The sequence below is a fragment of the Phocoena phocoena genome, chromosome 6, assembly GCF_963924675.1.
Source record: "Phocoena phocoena chromosome 6, mPhoPho1.1, whole genome shotgun sequence".
NCBI classification, from domain to species: Eukaryota; Metazoa; Chordata; class Mammalia; order Artiodactyla; family Phocoenidae; genus Phocoena; species Phocoena phocoena.
This window is the reverse complement of record NC_089224.1, coordinates 79028939-79047053: the sequence shown is the minus strand read 5'-3', so window position 1 is coordinate 79047053 and position 18115 is coordinate 79028939. Positions and strand designations below refer to the sequence as shown.

At 44.6% G+C, this 18115-nt stretch overlaps 1 pseudogene; it reads right to left on the bottom strand.

Moving 5' to 3' along the window:
• Window positions 1–10879: 10879 nt before the first annotated feature.
• Window positions 10880–11841, bottom strand: LOC136124245 (olfactory receptor 13C7-like; annotated as a pseudogene).
• Between the last annotated feature and the right edge of the window lie 6274 nt (window positions 11842–18115).

Genomic DNA, 18115 nt, shown 5'->3' with positions numbered 1-18115 from the left:
ATCATGTCATCTGTAAACAGTGACAGCTTTACTTCTTCTTTTCCAATTTGCATTCCTTTTATTTCTTTTTCTTCTCTGATTGCCATGGCTAGGACTTCCAAAACTATGCTTAGTAATAGTGGCAAGAGTGGATATCCTTGCCTTGTTCCTAATGTTAGAGGAAATGTTTTCAGTCTTTCACCATTGAGAATGATGTTTGCTGTGGGTTTGTCATATATGGCCTTTATTAAGTTGAGGTAGGTTCCCTCTATGCCCACTTTCTGGAGAGTTTTTATCATAAACGGGTGTGGAATTTTGTCAAAAGCTTTTTTCTACATCTATTGAGATGATCATATGGTTTTTATTCTTCAGTTTGTTAATATGGTGTATCACACTGATTGATTTGCATATATTGAAGAATCCTTGCGTCCCTAGGATAAATCCCACTTGATCATGGTGTATGATCCTTTTAATGTGTTGTTGGATTCTGTTTGCTAGTATTTTGTTGAGGATTTTTGCATCTATATTCAGAAGTGATATTGGTCTGTAATTTTGTTTTTTTGCAGTATCTTTGTCTGGTTTTGGTATCAGGGTGATGGTGGCCTCATAGAATGAGTTTGGGAGTGTTCCTTTCTCTGCAATTTTTTAGAAGAGTTTGAGAAGGATGGGTGTTAGCTCTTCTCTAAATGTTTGATAGAATTCACCTGTGAAGCCATCTGGTCCTGGACTTTTGTTTGTTGGAAGATTTTTAATCACAGTTTCAATTTCATTACTTGTGATTTGTCTGTTCATATTTTCTAGTTCTTCCTTGTTCAGTCTTGGAACATTATACCTTTCGAAGAATTTGTCCCTTTCTTCCAGGTTGTCCATTTTATTGGCATAGAGATACTTGTAGTAATCTCTTAGGATACTTTGTATTTCTGTGGTGTCTGTTGTAATTTCTCCTTTTTCATTTCTAATTGTATTGATTTGAGTCCTCTCCCTCTTTTTCTTGATGAGTCTGGCTAATGGTTTATCAATTTTGCTTATCTTCTCAAAGAACCAGCTTTTAGTTTTATTGATCTCTGCTACTGTTTCCTTTGTTTCTATTTCATTTATTTCTGCTCTGATCTTTATGATTTCTTTTCTTCTACTAACTTTAGGTTTTGTTTGTTCTTCTTTCTCTAGTTCCTTTAGGTGTAAGGTTAGATTGTTTATTTGAGATTTTTCTTATTTCTTGAGATAGTCTTGTATTGCTATAAACTTCCCACTTAGAACTGCTTTGCTGCATCCCATAGGTTTTGGATCGTCGTGTTTTCACTCATTTGTCTCAACGTATTTTCTTATTTCCTCTTTGATTTCTTCAGTGAGCTCTTGGTTATCTAGTAACGTATTGTTTAGCCTCCATGTGTTTGTGTTTTTTCCTTTTTTTCCCCTGTAATTGATTTCTAATCTGATAGCACTGTGCTCAGAAAAGATGCTTGATATGATTTCAATTTTCTTAAATTTACTGAGGCTTGATTTGTGACCCAAGATGTGATCTATCCTGGAGAATGTTCTGTGCACACTTGAGAAGAAAGTGTAATCTGCTGTTTTTGGATGGAATGTCCTATAAATATCAATTAAATCTATCTGGTCTATTGTGTCATTTAAAGCTTGTGTTACCTTATTAATTTTCTGTTTGGATGATCTGTCCATTGGTGTGAGGTGTTAAAGTCCCCCACTATTATTGTGTTACTGTCTATTTCCTCTTTTATAGCTGTTAACAGTTGCCTTATGTATTGAGGTGCTCCTATGTTGGGTGCATATATAATTGTTATATCTTCTTCTTGGATTGATCCCTTGATCATTATGTATTGTCCTTCCTTATCTCTTGTAACATTATTTATTTTAAAGTCTATTTTATCTGAGTATTGCTACTCCAGCTTTCTTTTGATTTCCATTTGCATGGAGTATCTTTTTCCATCCCCTCACTTTCAGTCTCTATGTGTCTCTAGGTCTGAAGTGGGTCTCTTGTAGACAGCATATATATGGGTCTCATTTTTGTGTCCATTCAGCAAGCCTGTGTCATTTGGTTGGAGCATTTAATCCATTCACATTTAATGTAATTATTGATATGTATGTTCCTATGACCATTTTCTTAATTGTTATGGGTTTGTTTTTGTAGGTCCTTTTTTCCTCTTCTGTTTCCCACTTAGAGAAGATCCTTTAGCATTTGTTGTAGCACTGGTTTGGTGGTGCCAAATTCTCTTAGCTTTTGCTTGTCTGGAAAGTTTTTGATTTCTCCATCGAATCTGAATGAGATCCTTGCCAGGTAGAGTAATCTTGGTTGTATGTTCTTCCCTTTCATCACTTTAAATATATCATGCCACTCCATTCTGGCTTGTAGAGTTTCTGCTGAGAAATCACCTGTTAACCTTATGGGAGTTCCCTTGTATGTTATTTGTCGTTTTTCCCTTGCTGCTTTCAATAATTTTTGTCTTTAATTTTTGTCAATTTGATTACTATGTGTCTCGGCGCGTTTCTCCTTGGGTTTATCCCACCTGGGACTCTCTGTATTTCTTGGACTTGGGTGGATATTTCCTTTCCCATGTTAGGGAAGTTTTCGACTATAATCTCTTCAAATATTTTCTTGGGTCCTTTCTCTCTCTCTTCTCCTTCTGGGACCCCTATAATGCGAATGTTGTTGCGTTTAATGTTGTCCCAGATGTCTCTTACGCTGGCCTCACTTCTTTTCATTCTTTTTTCTGTTCTGCAGCAGTGAATTCCACCATTCTGTCTTCCAGGTCACTTATCCGTTCTTCTGCTTCAGTTATTCTGCTATTGATTACTTCTAGTGTATTTTTCATTTCAGTTATTGTATTGTTCATCTCTGTTTGTTTGTTCTTTAATTCTTCTAGGTGTTTGTTCTTTACTTCTTCTGGTATTTGTTAAACATTTCTTGCATCTTCTCGATCTTTGCCTCCATTCTTTTTCCGGGGTCCTGGATCATCTTTACTATCATTATTCTGAATTCTTTTTCTGGAAGGTTGCCTATCTCCACTTCATTTACTTGTTTTTCTGGGGTTTTATCTTGTTCCTTCATCTGGTACATAGCCCTCTGCCTTTTCTATCTTTCTGTGAATGTGGTTTTTGTTCCACAGGCTGCAGGTCTGTAGTTCTTCTTGCTTCTGCTCTAAAAGATTTAAAAGGTACCTGCAAACATTTTTTTGGTCAACTTCTATGGCTTTTCTTCCTGTTTCATCTTATAATCATATACTCATTTCTCTTAGGACATAAAAACAATGCTAACTATATCTATCTAAGATTGTACTATATTTCTTACTTGTATTGAAATAGCTGTCATAGCATTAATAATAATAAAATGTGACATTTTGGTTAGGCTCAATTAAATAAAAATTTAAAAATACTTTATAAAGGGACTTCCCTGGTGGTCCAGCGGATAAGACTCCACGCTCCCAATGCAGGGGACACGGGTTTGATCCCTGGTCAGGGAACTAAGATCCCACATCCCACATTCTGCATGCCACACGGCGCGGGCAAAGAAAAAAATAATAATACTTTATAAAATACTTTTTAAAACTTTAAAAAATACTTTAAAATGCTTTTTAAAATACTTCTATATATTCAGAAAACCAAAAACTGAGTTTTTCTATTTTCTTGCTCTTTACTAACATTAAGTAATATAAGCCATGTGATTTACTGTTTTATAATCAGTTAAAATATTGTTTTGAGTGTACCATGTATTATAAGTGAGACAGAGGGCAATAAAATAAGGCAGGCCTCATGCAAACAGATTGTGTATGGGGGCGCCTCATCCTTTGACCTGATGGGTCATGCTGGAGGTTCTCACCATCCCAGGCTTACACAAGTGGACACAGAACAAGGTGCTTAATAGCCCATAGACTGCTTTTGGCAGTGATTCATCTGAGGCCTCCTCATTGCCCCAGAGCCGATGAAACATCAGATGCTGATCACCCAGAGTGAGGTGGACGTTTATGAAGCACTTGCTGTGGTTCTTCCCATCCTTCAAAGTCCAGTTCAAATACTCTTTTTTTTCTTTTTTTAAACTTGAACAACATAAATTTATTTTCTCTCTGTTTTGGAGCTGGAATATTGAGATCAGGGTGCCAACATTTTCAGGTTTTGGTAAGAGCTCTCTTCTTGGCTTGCAGACATCTTCTTGCCATGTCCTCACATGGCAGAAAGAAAGAGAGCTCTCTGTTGCCTCTTCTAAGGACACTAATCTCATGCCAGTTCAAATACTCTTTCTTCCTTGAAGCCTTCCTGAAGATCAGTTTCTAGTTGCATTTTTCTCTGGTTGTACTCATGTATGCCTAAGAGGAGTTAACTTCTTTTTCGCTGCATTCTTTTTTCACTCTGCCAATTACAAGGACATCTGACAGGCTGCCTGCCGTGTGCTGGTTATTCGGGGATGTGCTTGTGTGTCTGTCCCTCTTTCCAGCCCTTTGAGGGCAGGAACTGAGATAGATTCTTCCCAGCTTTCTTTCAGCACCCTGCACTAACAGGAGCTCTACAGAAGTGGGATAGATTTGTTTAGAGTTTATTTATGACTGGGCCATCCAAACCAATAATTCTCCAGAAGTAAACATCTTCGGGGTGAGGAGAGCCATAGAACCTCCATTTTTCTATTTACATACCCCCTGTTCCTATCCTGACCTGTGTCAACTGCTCCCAAGGTTGCTCCCTCCATTTATCTCATCATCTGCCTTTATTCCCTTCTGCCTTCAGACATGCCCAGGCCTTTCTGATCTAGACTGGTTGTGTAAAAGGTGCCCATTTGTTTTTGCACAAACAGCATTGGACATTCTTTCTCTCTGAACATGCTTGAAACTAGAGTTTATGTTTTCTCGTATCAGAGTCATGGCAATATCTCCCAGTTTATAGATAAAACAACTGAAGCCCAGATAGGAAAAGGAGCTTGCCAAGGTCATTGCACTACTACACAGTGCAGAACTAAAAGGCAGGGTACTCTTGGCTGTGTAGTCTGGGATGGGACTTCCTCTACTGGAACAAAGAAGAGCAAATGAATCAACCTAGTCTACGGTGGCCTCTGTGGTCTGACAGAGGCCAAACCTGCCTCATATCTACCTTCTTTGAACAGCCACCTGCCACACTGAGAGTGTGACAGAAGCAGCTGTTGTAGTAATTTACTTGGGATGGTTAATGGATCCCCCCATTCTCTCCTCCTCCTCCTTGTAATACCTAGGATCTCCTCTTTATAATATTCAGGGTCCTCAGGGAATTCCCTGGCAGTCCAGTGATTAAGACACCATGCTTCTACTGCAGGGGGCACGGGTTCGATCCCTGGTTGGGGAACTAAGATCCCGCATGCCACGCGGCATGGCCAAAATATAGGGAAAAAAAGTTAACTCTAAGTTAACTCTCAAGGGCACACTGAACCAGCATTAATTGGGACCAAACAGGTCAGCCCTGGTTTTCCCACTAGGGTTCCCCAAGAAGCCTGCTGGTTTCTAAACTAGGGCCAGGACTGGTTGTGAGCAACTGGCTCTCAATAACTCTCATCCTGATCTAGCTTAGTTTTGCTCTTTTAGTTATAAGAAACCAAGACCCACTCAGGCTAGCTCAGGGAAATTTTTATTGCTGTGGTGGTTCTAAATAAAGATGCATTTGGGGCAATTATGGAATCATATAAATCAAAGAATAAGATTCTTAACAGGGAAAAGTGAAAGGATTGTAGAGATGGAGAGTATTCTTGATAGCAGGCAGCTCCAGGAATCCCAGAAACAGAATTCAAAGGTTCACCTTCTGAATCTCCTCTATTAATGAGACAGACGCTTTCTTTTTTTTAATTAATTTGGCTGCGTTGGGTCTTAGTTCCAGCATGTGGGCTCTTTAGTGCATGCGAGACCTCACTCCCTGACCAGGGATAGAACCCGGGCCCCTGCATTGGGAGCGCAGAGTCTCAACCAATGGACCACCAGGGAAGTCCTGACACTTTCTACATGGGCTTCATCTGCTAACTCAGAGCTTTTTCATCCCACCCCACTGCTATAACATCAACCTTACCTCAAGGAATCTCTGGTGGGTCCTTTCTGATTTGAGTCTCACTAAACTGATGTAGTCTCCCTGTTTCCCAATTCCAAGTTCCCCAAAGATCAATCTAATTAGCCCAGTTCATCCTTTTGCTTCAGTCAGGTATATTACCCTCAAATTTATAGGTTATCTCCTCTTGGATCAGTTGCTCTGGTCCAATGAACTGCGGCTGCAGGATAACTGGTAGTGTCACTGGGCTGAAGCTGGAACAGATCCCTTTACAGGAAATGTGGATAGGGCAGGCTCTATGACATCTCTAAGATGTGACATGAGCTTGGCTCAACAGATCTATCCATAATTAGCAAATGCTACGGTATCTCACTTCCCAATCTCTCAGTCCACCTATGATTTCAGGTGGACAGTTTGTGCACGTTAGACTCACCTTGAGCTAACAGTATCCCACCTCAAACACCATCCATCGTTCTGCTTCTCTGCCCCAGGCCTTCTCCAATGCTATGGAAGCCACCTGTGTGTAGTCCAGAAGAACAGGGGTTACAACTGTGGTAGGCAGGATTCTAAGCTGCCCCCAAGTTTTCTCTCCCCCTGGTGTGCACACCCTGCATAATCCCCAGGACTGTAAAAATGACGGCTTTTACTCCCATGATTGGGTTATACTACATGACATAGTTGGCCTTAACATAGGGAGATTATCCAGGTGGGCCTGACCTAATCATGACTCCTTTAAAAGCAGAGAGTTTTTCTTTAGCTAGTGACAGAAATGGAAGTCAGAGTTCAAAGCACTGAAAGGATTTGATGCACCATTACTGACATGAAGATGGAAGGAGCCACGTAGCAAGGAAATGGGGACCTCAGGACTGTAGCTGCAAAAAACTGAACTTTGCAACATAAATGAGCTTGAAAGTGGACTTTTCCTCAGAGCCTCCAGATGAGAACTTACTCCAGCTGACACTTTGATTTCAGCCATTTGATACCCTAAGAACCGAGTCATGCCATGCTGGATTTCTGACATACAGAACTGTGAGCTAATAAATGGGCATTGATTTAAGCTGCTAAATTGTGGTGATTTGCTACACGTCAATACACAACTGTCACAACCTTGGAGGAACTATCAACCAGTAGGGGAAGGTAGCTGGGGATAAAGTCACCAGCCTCCCATCCTTCACGCAGACAATTCTGAGAGGCATTCTTCATGCTCTTTGGGTCCCTCCAGCAGAACTGATCCCCTGTAGCACACAGCAGCCACCTTAATAATGCACCCTTATATTGGCTTTTCCTCCTTTCACATCTCACTCCTCCTGTTCCTTTATGCCAGCTTCCTGAGATCACCTCCAAAATAAACTGTCTGCTCCCAAGTCCTTGCCTCAGGCTCTGCTTTGGGGGGAACACAACCAAGACAACTGCTACCAGGAGTAGCCCCAGAAGACATGCCCTCACCACTCAGACGGCAACAAGGACCCCGTTTCTGTTGGTAAGTTAAGCGGCAATAACCCCTGGCCTGTTGTAGCATCATACTCATTCAGACATTCACCTGCAGGGGGCTGAAATGTTTTACAGGTTGAAGGGGATGCATGAGTTATTCAGTAGCTCTAGTACTTTGAAAATATGAGGTATTTTTAAGGGTGGTAAAATTGACCCTCTTTTGTTAACTACCTTATAAAACAAAGCTAGAGAAAGGCATGGACATATATACACTACCAAACGTAAGGTAGATAGCTAGTGGGAAGCAGCCGCATAGCACAGGGAGATCAGCTCAGTACTTTGTGACTGCCTGGAGGGGTGGGACAGGGAGGGTGGAAGGGAGGGAGACGCAAGAGATATGGGAACATATGTATAACTGATTCACTCTATTATAAAGCAGAAACTAACACACCATTGTAAAGTAATTATACTCCAAGAAAGAAATAATAATTAAAATGTTTTAAACTAAAAAAAAAAAAAAAAAAGAAGACTTGAAGAAAAATAGGCTCAGGTAAGCTAAGTGTAAACACAGAGCGTGCTATGAAAGCCAGAAGGCATCCATGGCAATTTTTAAAGAGATTCTCATCTCCTGCACCCACAAGGCAGATTGTGCTACAAGGCAGGGCTAGGACTTGACTGTAAAAATGGCAGAGCTACAAAGGAGACTGTGCAGCCTTGCCACGTTTCCAATGCTAAAGTTGGGGCCTTGACAGGGAAAGTGGGACCCTGCATCCTGGGATCAGGGTATCTGGGTGGATGCTCCTGAGAATCTAGAGCCCTCAGATTCCTCTGAATCCTCCAGACCCACAGAATCAGCCCCTGAGTCCCCTCCCTGGTGCTGCCACAGAGCAGCCTCTGCTTGCCTGGAGACCGTGCAGGGATCTCATCTGAGGCAGATACTCTTCTCGAGATAAAGCCTGGACTCCCCTCAGTACAGTTCCTGCTCTGAGAGGAAACAGCGACTCTGCAAAAGGATGCTAGGACCTGGGGAATCTGTGTGGACCTGGAGGGTGCTGGAGTGGAGAGCAGGGTGTGGGCATATCGGCTACATGGGGACAGTGTCTTGATGTGGACATGCTCTCCTTGACTCTGGACTGAAGACTCAGCAAGAATGCCGGAGCTCTTCTAATGTGCAGGACGCTGGGTTCATGAAGCTGGGATGTGACAGTGGTCCACATTAAATGAGGGGAGGAGGCTGACGCCGCCTTGGCAGCGTGTGGAGGAAGAAATGAGAAGGTTCAGGGAGTGTGAATGTTAAAAAGGGCTTCTGAGGGGAGAGCAAAGAACCCACCACCCTGGGAAAATACAGAGGCCACCCCCCACTAAGGCAATAAGGCATGCACTGGTGAGGGGAGACCGACATCTTCGAAAAGCTTGGTGTTGGCTGTCCTCCGTGCGAGCATTAAGCAGCCACTCTCTCCGAGACCCTAGGACACTGCCTTAGTGTAGGGATGTGTCCCACCCAGAGTAGGATCTGCCAACCTCCACACCTCCACACCTCCCCGCCTCTAGGAATCTCTCCTCCTTCATCTCACAGATGATCTTTCCCTTCCACTTCAGGACATCTAAATGAGTTTCTTTAATGGGCTTAGGCTTTTAAGAAAGTGAAGGGAACTGATGAATGCCAGCTCTGGCATTCTGTTTTAGTTCTCTGGACCATCCCCCATATGGTTCCACTGTACTTCCAACTACAAAAACATATCTGAGGCAAGGACCTGGATCTGGTTTAAGGGACAGGAGGGAAGAGGGAGGAAAGAAAGAGAGGAAACAATGTGTTACATACTCACAAAACTCAAAGGACCAAAATTTGGCAATCGCTGACTTTTAAAAATGTAAAGTGGATTAAAAATCATCACTATAATACAGTAAATCTCACTTCTGTTTTAATATGTTCCTTGAGCTTGGGAGAAAATCATGGACATAGAGCTCTGGGAGCGGCACTGGCTTCACAGCCCATCTTGCCTGTGCCACAGAAGGTAAGGGGTGACCATCACTGCTGCTCTCATTAGTTGTAGGGTTGAGAACATTTCTGCATTTGCTTTCCCACAGTCTTTCTGGGGTTTCATCTCAGTGTGGGCATATTCATGAAGCGTGTGCTGGATGTAACTGGCATCCATGAGCCATGTGGGTTGCATGGACACTAGTGTAGGAGCTGCAGGCCCCCTGTCCTGCGGCATTCTACTTCTGCCGCGGCGGAGTGGCACACTTGCCTCTGACTTCCCTGCAGTGACAGCAAAGAGGAGAACATGGTACATGACAATATTCTTACTGTCCATCAGATCAAAACAAAGGGCAGCTCAAGATAAGCCTCACTATGTCTAGTGCTAACATACGAGAGGAATGTCTGCCATGGTGCTAACGAGCACTATTGTATGTTGAAGCAGTTGTCATTTTCCAATTTATCAGATGGAACCAAGGTCTCCGGGATAAGACCAAAGCAGAACAGGGGAAGCAATAGTTCTGAAATGGAGCAGGACCCTATGGTCCTTCCCCCATGTCCTCCACCTGCCTTTTATTTGTAAAAAAAAAAATAAAATAAATTTAATCAGAGAAATGAAAAAACGCAGAAGCAAAGGACAAAATAATAGTTTAGTCATTAAACAAAGTCAAGGGCCTCTAGTTCCTGCTCAAGAGCTATAGATGATATTCGGAGCCATATCCTGTGAGCTGTTTTGTAGATACTAAAGCCCCCACCAGGTGGAAGAAGTTAACTACATGATGACTAGGCTGTAGCCATGACATAAGCTGCCACAGTTCCCTGAACTGGCCTCAAAAGAAATGGCAACAAACTGACCCTGGAACTGAAGACTAACTGCACTTAAAACAATCAAGATGACGCTGATCAGACCACCGCATGACCAATTTCAAGACTACTGTCAGAGCTGACTGTGCTGTTTCGGCATGTAGCCCCTCCCTCTGCCTATAAAAGCTCTTGCCCACTGATTGTCAGTGGAGGGGGAATCGGCCTTCGAACAGGAGTCTGCCACCCACCCCAACCCCAGTTGCCGGCCTCCAAAATAAAGCAGTATTTCCTTTCCACTACCTTTGCCTCTTTATTGGCTTTTGAGCAGCAAGTAGCTGGACCCCACTTTTGGTAACAGTTCTACACAGAGAAAAACAAAATACTCGAAAGTCTCAGTACCACCAAAATTTCTGTTTGTCTCTTTTGACTATATTTATAACTTTTTTATGGGTATTCATCAAATTCTTGTATCAGAGGCTTTCAGATTTAGGCAGCAAAATAAGCTACGATATGATATAGTATGGTTCTGGGTGAAGCCAACAAACTAATCAGCAGCACCAGAAATGAAAAGGCTCTTGTTGCCACCGACAACCGAAGGACCTCCCTGGGTTACCACTCCCCCACGAGGACAAGGAGGAGTTTGGAGGCCTTGCACTCTGGCAGTCTGAGAATCTGTGACGGTCACTCAGTTAGGCGTTTCTCATGAACCAGGTCCCTCACAGCGGCCTGCACATCCTTGTTCCTAAGGCTGTAGATGATGGGGTTGAACGTGGGGGTCACCACCCCATAGAAGAGGGAGGTGAGCTTGTCTGCAAGGTCCTGCTTGTCTGCCCTCAGGGGGTCCTTGGATTCGGACTTCCCATACATGAAGAGGATGGTCCCATAGAAGATAAGCACAACTGTGAGGTGGGCAGAGCAGGTGGAGAAGGCCTTTTTCCTCCCCTCTGCTGAGGGGATCCTCAGGATGGTAGCAATGATGAACACACAGGAGAAAAAGATGAACAGAACTGGGATGCCCAGGAAGATCACATTGGCCACAACCATGCTGATCACATTGATGGAGATGTCAGCACAGGCCAACTTCAGGACAGCCAGGATCTCACAGGTGAAGTGGTTGATGACATTGTCATCCCACAGAAGGGCAGCTTCACAGCCTAGGATGTCTGAACTACAGAGTTGGTGATACCAGCTGCCCAGGAGCCAGCAGCCATGGGCACGTAGGCAGCCTTGCTCATGACCTCAGGGTACCTCAGGGGGTTGCAGATGGCCATATAGTGATCAAACGCCATCATGCCCAGAAGCACACACTCTGTGGCTCCCATGGTAAAGGAGAGAAACATTTGCCCAAAACATGTTGAGTAAGAGACGGTTTTCCTGAGGGTCAGGAAGCCGTCAAGGATGAGAGGGACTGAGGAGGTTGTGTAGCAGATGTCCAGGAAGGAGAAGTTCCTCAGGAAGAAGTACATGGGATTCTGTAGGAGGGAGTCCAGGATGGTCACCAGGATGAGGACCCCGTTGCCCAGCAGGGTCACCAGGTACATGAGCAGGATGAGCACAAAGAACGTTTTCTCCAGCCTTGGGTGGGCTGAGAGGCCCAGGAGAATGAACCCCACCAGGGGGGAGGTCTGACTGGACCTGTCCATGGTGCCTGAGGTCAATCTCAGCACTCTCTGACTCCAAAAAGTGCCTGGGCAGCAGGGCAAAAATCTTCACCCTGCTGAGCTACTGGAGAATAGCTCCATGAATTCTGTCATGTCTAAGGGGCTCTAGAAAAAATATAGTAGAGATCAGTATTTAACTTGTTTTCAGTAAGAATGAAGAGTTAATGTGGATTAACTCATCTGCAGGTGACAATTTTTAAAACTGGGCAAATGATTTTTTTAAAATAAATTTATTTATTTATTTATTTTAATTTTTTTTGGCTGCCTTGGGTCTTTGTTGCTGCACGCAGGCTTCCTCTGGTTGCGGCGAGTGGGGGTTACTCTTTGTCGTGGTGCGCGGGCTTCTCATTGCAGTGGCTCCTCTTGTTGCAAAGCATGGGCTTTAGGTGCGTGGGCTTCAGTAGTTGTGGCACACGGGCTCAGCAGTTGTGGCTCACAGGCTCTAGAGCACAGAAAACTGGGCAAATGATTTAAAATATCTGTGTAAAGCACTGGTGAGGTAAATAATACAACATAGAATCATAGGGTCATAACTCTGGGGGAAAAAAGGAATTCAAAGAAGTATATCCAGCATTTGAGGCTATGTTTCAACTAGGGCATTTGCAGCTTCTGGAGGTGGCCACTGAGAGGCCAAGAAGCACTACGCATAGCCTCCTGGAGGTGGGAACAGGTTTTGAAGTGCAAGGCCCACTGTGAAGGGCTCCTAACTAAACCTCCTCCCTTTGGTAGGGAACCCAAAGGGCAGCACCACAGGAATGAGTGAATCAGAAAGAAACATGCATTTACAAGTGCTATAGCTCAGCTTCAAATCAAGCCCTGAAATTGGATTGAGGTGGTCCCAAATTTTTGATGCTCCCAAATACCTAACAGAAGCAAATATAAATCTACCTTGAAGGAAGGCACAGTGGTTGAGTCCGCCAATGCAGGGGACGCGGGTTCGTGCCCCGGTCTGGGAAGATCCCACGTGACGCGGAGCGGCTGGGCCCGTGAGCCATGGCCGCTGAGCCTGCGCGTCCGGAGCCTGTGCTCCGCAACGGGAGAGGCCACAACAGTGAGAAACCCGTGTACGGAAAAAATAAAAAAAAAACAAAACATAAATCTACCTTGAAGGAAGGCAATATCACCCAGTCTCTAAATCATGTCTACAAGTAATTTTGCAAATACAACATCCAGCACACATTGAAAAAGAATAAGGCACACAGGAGACAAGACGACAGAAATGAAAACCAAGAGGAAAAAAAAGGAAATCAAGCCTCTTCTTTTAGGGGGAGGTGGGAGCCTGCAGTTCCTCTTCCCTGGTGTTGCCTGTGGAGAGAATTAACCCAGACACAGTGCCAAGGTCTTAACCTCCAGTTGATCCTTTTGTACATTTGGGGTTCAAGTGAGCCTCTTGTGCACTGTGGCCAAGTTGAAGAGAGTTTGACTGAATGTCCCTTCTTTTTTTCATTCTCCATCTGCCTCACCAGAGGCACTGGCTTCTCCCTAAGACTGTTCACAGAGCCCTGAGTCCTGCTCGGTCAGGACTTCTTTCTGGGAAGCTTGAATCTCTCCTCAGACTTCTAAGAGCTCCCCAAACTAGGATTTATTCTGGACCAGTGAAAAACTGTAGGTGACACTGAGGATGTTGGGCATTTGGTTTTATTTGCTCTGTATCGAAAGTATTCATGAACTTCCCAGATCTCCATCTCTTCAAGTGCTCTCAGTCATCCAGCCCCTGCCTCAATTATACGGGGGCACTTCCTGCCTGAGGAGCTCTGAGACACTCCTCTGGTGGTGCTCAGCACTGTAGTTGTGCCCAAGTCAGTGCCACAATAATTCAATTCAGGTTGACATATTTATTGAGCATCTGTGCTGAGCCAGGCATAATTCTAGGTGCTGGGATCACAGGAAAGACAGTCACAGCCCGTAACCTCAAAGAGCTCAAAATCTAGTAGAGGAAATAGCCATGCAAATAGTCACACACACAAGGGATTATATCATCCTCATCCTTATCAACCCAAACAATCGCTCTGATGCTACTGACAACAGGCCTTAGGATCTATTTCACAATCTGCTCCCTTTCCAATGTGGAAAGCTCCTCGCTGCATTCCTCACAGTCCTCTGGCCTGCATTTGGCTCCCTGAATGATGTGGGGTGCTGTACTTCCTGGCAAGGCTCACTGCACTTTGAAGTAGTTCCCCTTTGATATTGAGCCAAAATCTGCTCCTTTGCAACATTAATCCCTCTTCCACAGACAGCCCTCCAAGTGTCTAGAAATAGCTTGGCTTCAGCATGAAGATAAACAAGAGTCCATCTCCCTTTTTCTCCCAGGGCCTTAAAACAGATATATCTCTCACACGGGCAAATGTGCCAGCCAGGAATTGACTACAAAGGCTGGTCAGCACTGAGAACGGCCCCCAGCTTGAGGATGGCTCACGTGCCACCCTGCTAGGTGGATGTGTGTGCTGGGGCAGTAAATGAGTCCCAGGCTGGGGTTTCACTCTACGTCAGCCAGCCCTCCAACCTCTCCCCAAAACCTGGGTCCTGTGAAGAAGATATTCCCGCCATGTCATCACCACGAGATCCAGAATCGTGGCTCATTACTGTCGCTGGACTTTGGATTCTTAACCACAAAACAAGAAACAGCACCACCCCACACACCAGTCTCAATCAAGAAGAGACAACTGTGTGAGAAGAAGGTTAGGACTGTGGGGTCCCAGGCAAGACCTTTCCCCTCAGCACAAAGTGGGGTGAGGGCAGAGGACCTCAGAGACATTTGAGGTTTGATGGGTCTATCTGACTCTGTGAGAATAACATCATATCAGTGAAAGGGCTTTCCACCTCCCCTTTTCAACTCCACTCCATTACAATCAAGTCTGACGGCCAAAATGCAGCCGCACGAATGAAACTTTTGGTGTGATCAAATCCTGTGCTTACCTTTATAAGAGACATGGTGAGCAAGAAGGATCTGCTTCCTAAGAGTTGGGAAGCGGTCACATGTCAGAAATAGCGATACCAAGTGGGAAACATCAGGGTGAGGGTTTGGAATGTGTGACAGGTGAAGGGTCCAGCCAGTCCTCTGCCCTCCACCTGTCTCCTGTGTTCAGGGTGCAATCTCCAAAGAACTGGCCATCGCCCTTAGAAGATCATTTAAATTCCAGTCTGTTCTTCGGGACCATTTTACTCCCTGAAGTCATTTAAAGTTTGGAAAGTGAGTTGACTCAGTTTAGAAACTTTGTATCCTTCTGGGATTACACCTCCAAGATCCAATTGTGTTGAAGGCACTGGAGGAAGTTTACTGCCTGCTTCCTTTCTCCCTCCCTCCCTTCCTTCTCTCTGAACATCATAATCCCATTGACAGAGTCCAGCAGCCTGCTGGTCAGAACATGACTCACTCAGACGCCAAGTCTTTTCTCCTGTGCTGTAGTCAAGCCTCATTACCCCAAGTCTGTGCTTATGCAGTGGTTTTTAGGGGTCTCTATTCTCCTCTGGATTTTCAACTTGTTGGATTAGGGCTCTTGAAATAACCTGCCGTGTTCTTCCTGAATCCTCACTTGGCATCCATCTAAGTCACTGTCCTTTCAGCAACCTATCACCTGCACACGTGCTCCCAGACCTTACGGTAGTCACGGACAGAATGTGACCCAGAACAGGCATGGGTCCAGAAAATGGGTACCCTCCTTTATCCAGCAAACGATTATTAAGTGTGTACTACGTAGAAGGCAGAAATGTGCCAAGAACCACGATCCAGAGACAGGAATGTGAAAAGAAAACTACCAAACAAGGAAGGAAGTGCAGGCCAGGGAGAATGCCCACGCTGATGCGGCAGCCCAGAGGAGGCAGGGGCCAGACCTCCTGGAGGAGGTGAGCCAAGGTCCGTGGTGTGCTGGCGCTGGCTCGCAATTGTGCACATCTCTTCCCAACTCTGATTCAGTGACTTTGTTGGTAGCTTGAAATGGGCCATCCTGCCATCATCAAAAAATCTAGAAACAATAAATGCTGGAGAGGGTGTGGAGAAAAGGGAACACTCTTGCACTGCTGGTGGGAATGTGAATTGGTTCAGCCACTATGGAGAACAGTATGGAGGTTCCTTAAAAAACTACAAATAGAACTACCATATGACCCAGCAATCCCACTACTGGGCATATACCCTGAGAAAAACATAATTGAAAAAGAGTCATGTACCAAAATGTTCATTGCAGCTCTATTTACAATAGCCCGGAGATGGAAACAACCTAAGTGCCCATCATCGGATGAATGGATAAAGAAGATGTGGCACATATATACAATGGAATATTACTCAGCCATAAAAAGAAATGAAATTGAGCTATTTGTAATGAGGTGGATAGACCTAGAGTCTGTCATACAGAGTGAAGTAAGTCAGAAAGAGAAAGACAAATACCGTATGCTAACACATATATATGGAATTTAAGAAAAAAAATGTCATGAAGAACCTAGGGGTAAGACAGGAATAAAGACACAGACCTACTGGAGAACGGACTTGAGGATATGGGGAGGGGGAAGGGTGAGCTGTGACAGGGCGAGAGAGAGGCATAGATATATATACACTAACAAACGTAAGGTAGATAGCTAGTGGGAAGCAGCCGCATGGCACAGGGAGATCAGCTCGGTGCTTTGTGACCGCCTGGAGGGGTGGGATAGGGAGGGTGGGAGGGAGGGAGACGCAAGAGGGAAGACATATGGGAACATATGTATATGTATAACTGATTCACTTTGTTATAAAGCAGAAACTAACACACCATTGTAAAGCAATTATACCCCAATAAAGATGTTTAAAAAAAAAGAAATGGGCCATCCTGGGAGTGTTTATATCACAGAAATCATCAAATGCTCCAGATCAGGGCTTTTTTTGACTTGGAGATGGCAGTCGTTAAATATTCACCAGCACACCACTGGAATGGAGGAATGTCAATCTGCCCAATGAAGGGGAGTGGGTAATCATCCCAGGCAGAGGGGGCTGCATAGCCAAAGACACAGAAATGAGAAAGAGCCCCAGGAGTGAGGAGTGACCAGGAGTGCAGTGTTGCTGGAGCACAAAGGGGCTGCTGATGGGGAGGAAGGCAGGGCTGGACCCAAGTTGATCTTTTGGGACATCCTGAGGAGTTAGGACTTTCTCCTGTAGGGGATGAGAAGGTACTTAGAAATTTTAAGTAAAGGTCCAACATGATGAAATTTGCATCTTAGGTTGATCCTTCTGGGCACAATGTCGAGGCAAGACTGGGGGCAGGAGGACAAGGTCTAAAGAGACAGGGAAGCACTTCAAGCAAACAAAGATAAGAACATTGACTGGGGAGTGACTGCGTGGTGAAGATGGGGAGATTCAAGAAAGGTCTGGTAAGTACAAAATATAATAGTAGATTTTGGTCGGATATAGCAGGGGGGAAAGAGGATAGAATCAATATTTCTAGCTCAAGTGATGGCTGGGTGATGGTGACACCACCAAAGTGGAGAATATCAACCAAGTTTTTGGTTTTTGGGGAGAAGATGAACTCATTTTGGAGTATAGTGTGTTTGAGGAACTTCCAGCTAGAGATGGGGGAGATGTCTCAGCTGGAGACTCATCAACTTATCTATCACTTAGGGAGAGTGGCTGGAACCCTGGAGATGCTAGCACTGCTCTGCTGTCTGTAGATACAAGTCTGACTGTACTGCCATGGAAGATTGTTGGGGGGCCCCTGAAATGCAAATTCATAATATCTACATGGTTTCCTTGACCTCTGGGCCACTAGGGACCCATCCACTCTGTCATGAGAACCCTCTGAGCAAGTGGATTCTGAGGATAGGAACAAGGTTCGCTGCTTGCAGAGGAGAGAGTAAGGCCACAGAGACCAGTGACCCAGAGGAGGTCAACAGGGGTGTGGACAGTCAAGGCTCAAAAGTCAAGAGTTAGGGGAAAGCAAGGACTGGAAGAGCAGTTGTCTCCAGAGCAGAGGAATTACAGGCAGCTGTTCTGATCCTGCATAAAAAAACACCCTCCTTCCTCCTGGATTCCTTAGAAGGAATAACTGGGACCCCAATCCTAGGAAAAGTCTAGAGAGACCAGTGCTTCTCAGACAGTAGCATGCATCAGAATCACCTAGAGGAATTGTTAAAACACAGACTGGAAACTCAGAGGCACACACACACACACATATAGGTGCATGTGCAGGCTGCTGGGCCCCACCCACAGAGATTGATTTAGTAGGTCCCGGGAAAGGCCCAGGAATCTGCATTAACAAGTTCCCAGGTGATGCCGACGCTGCCCTCTGTCACACTG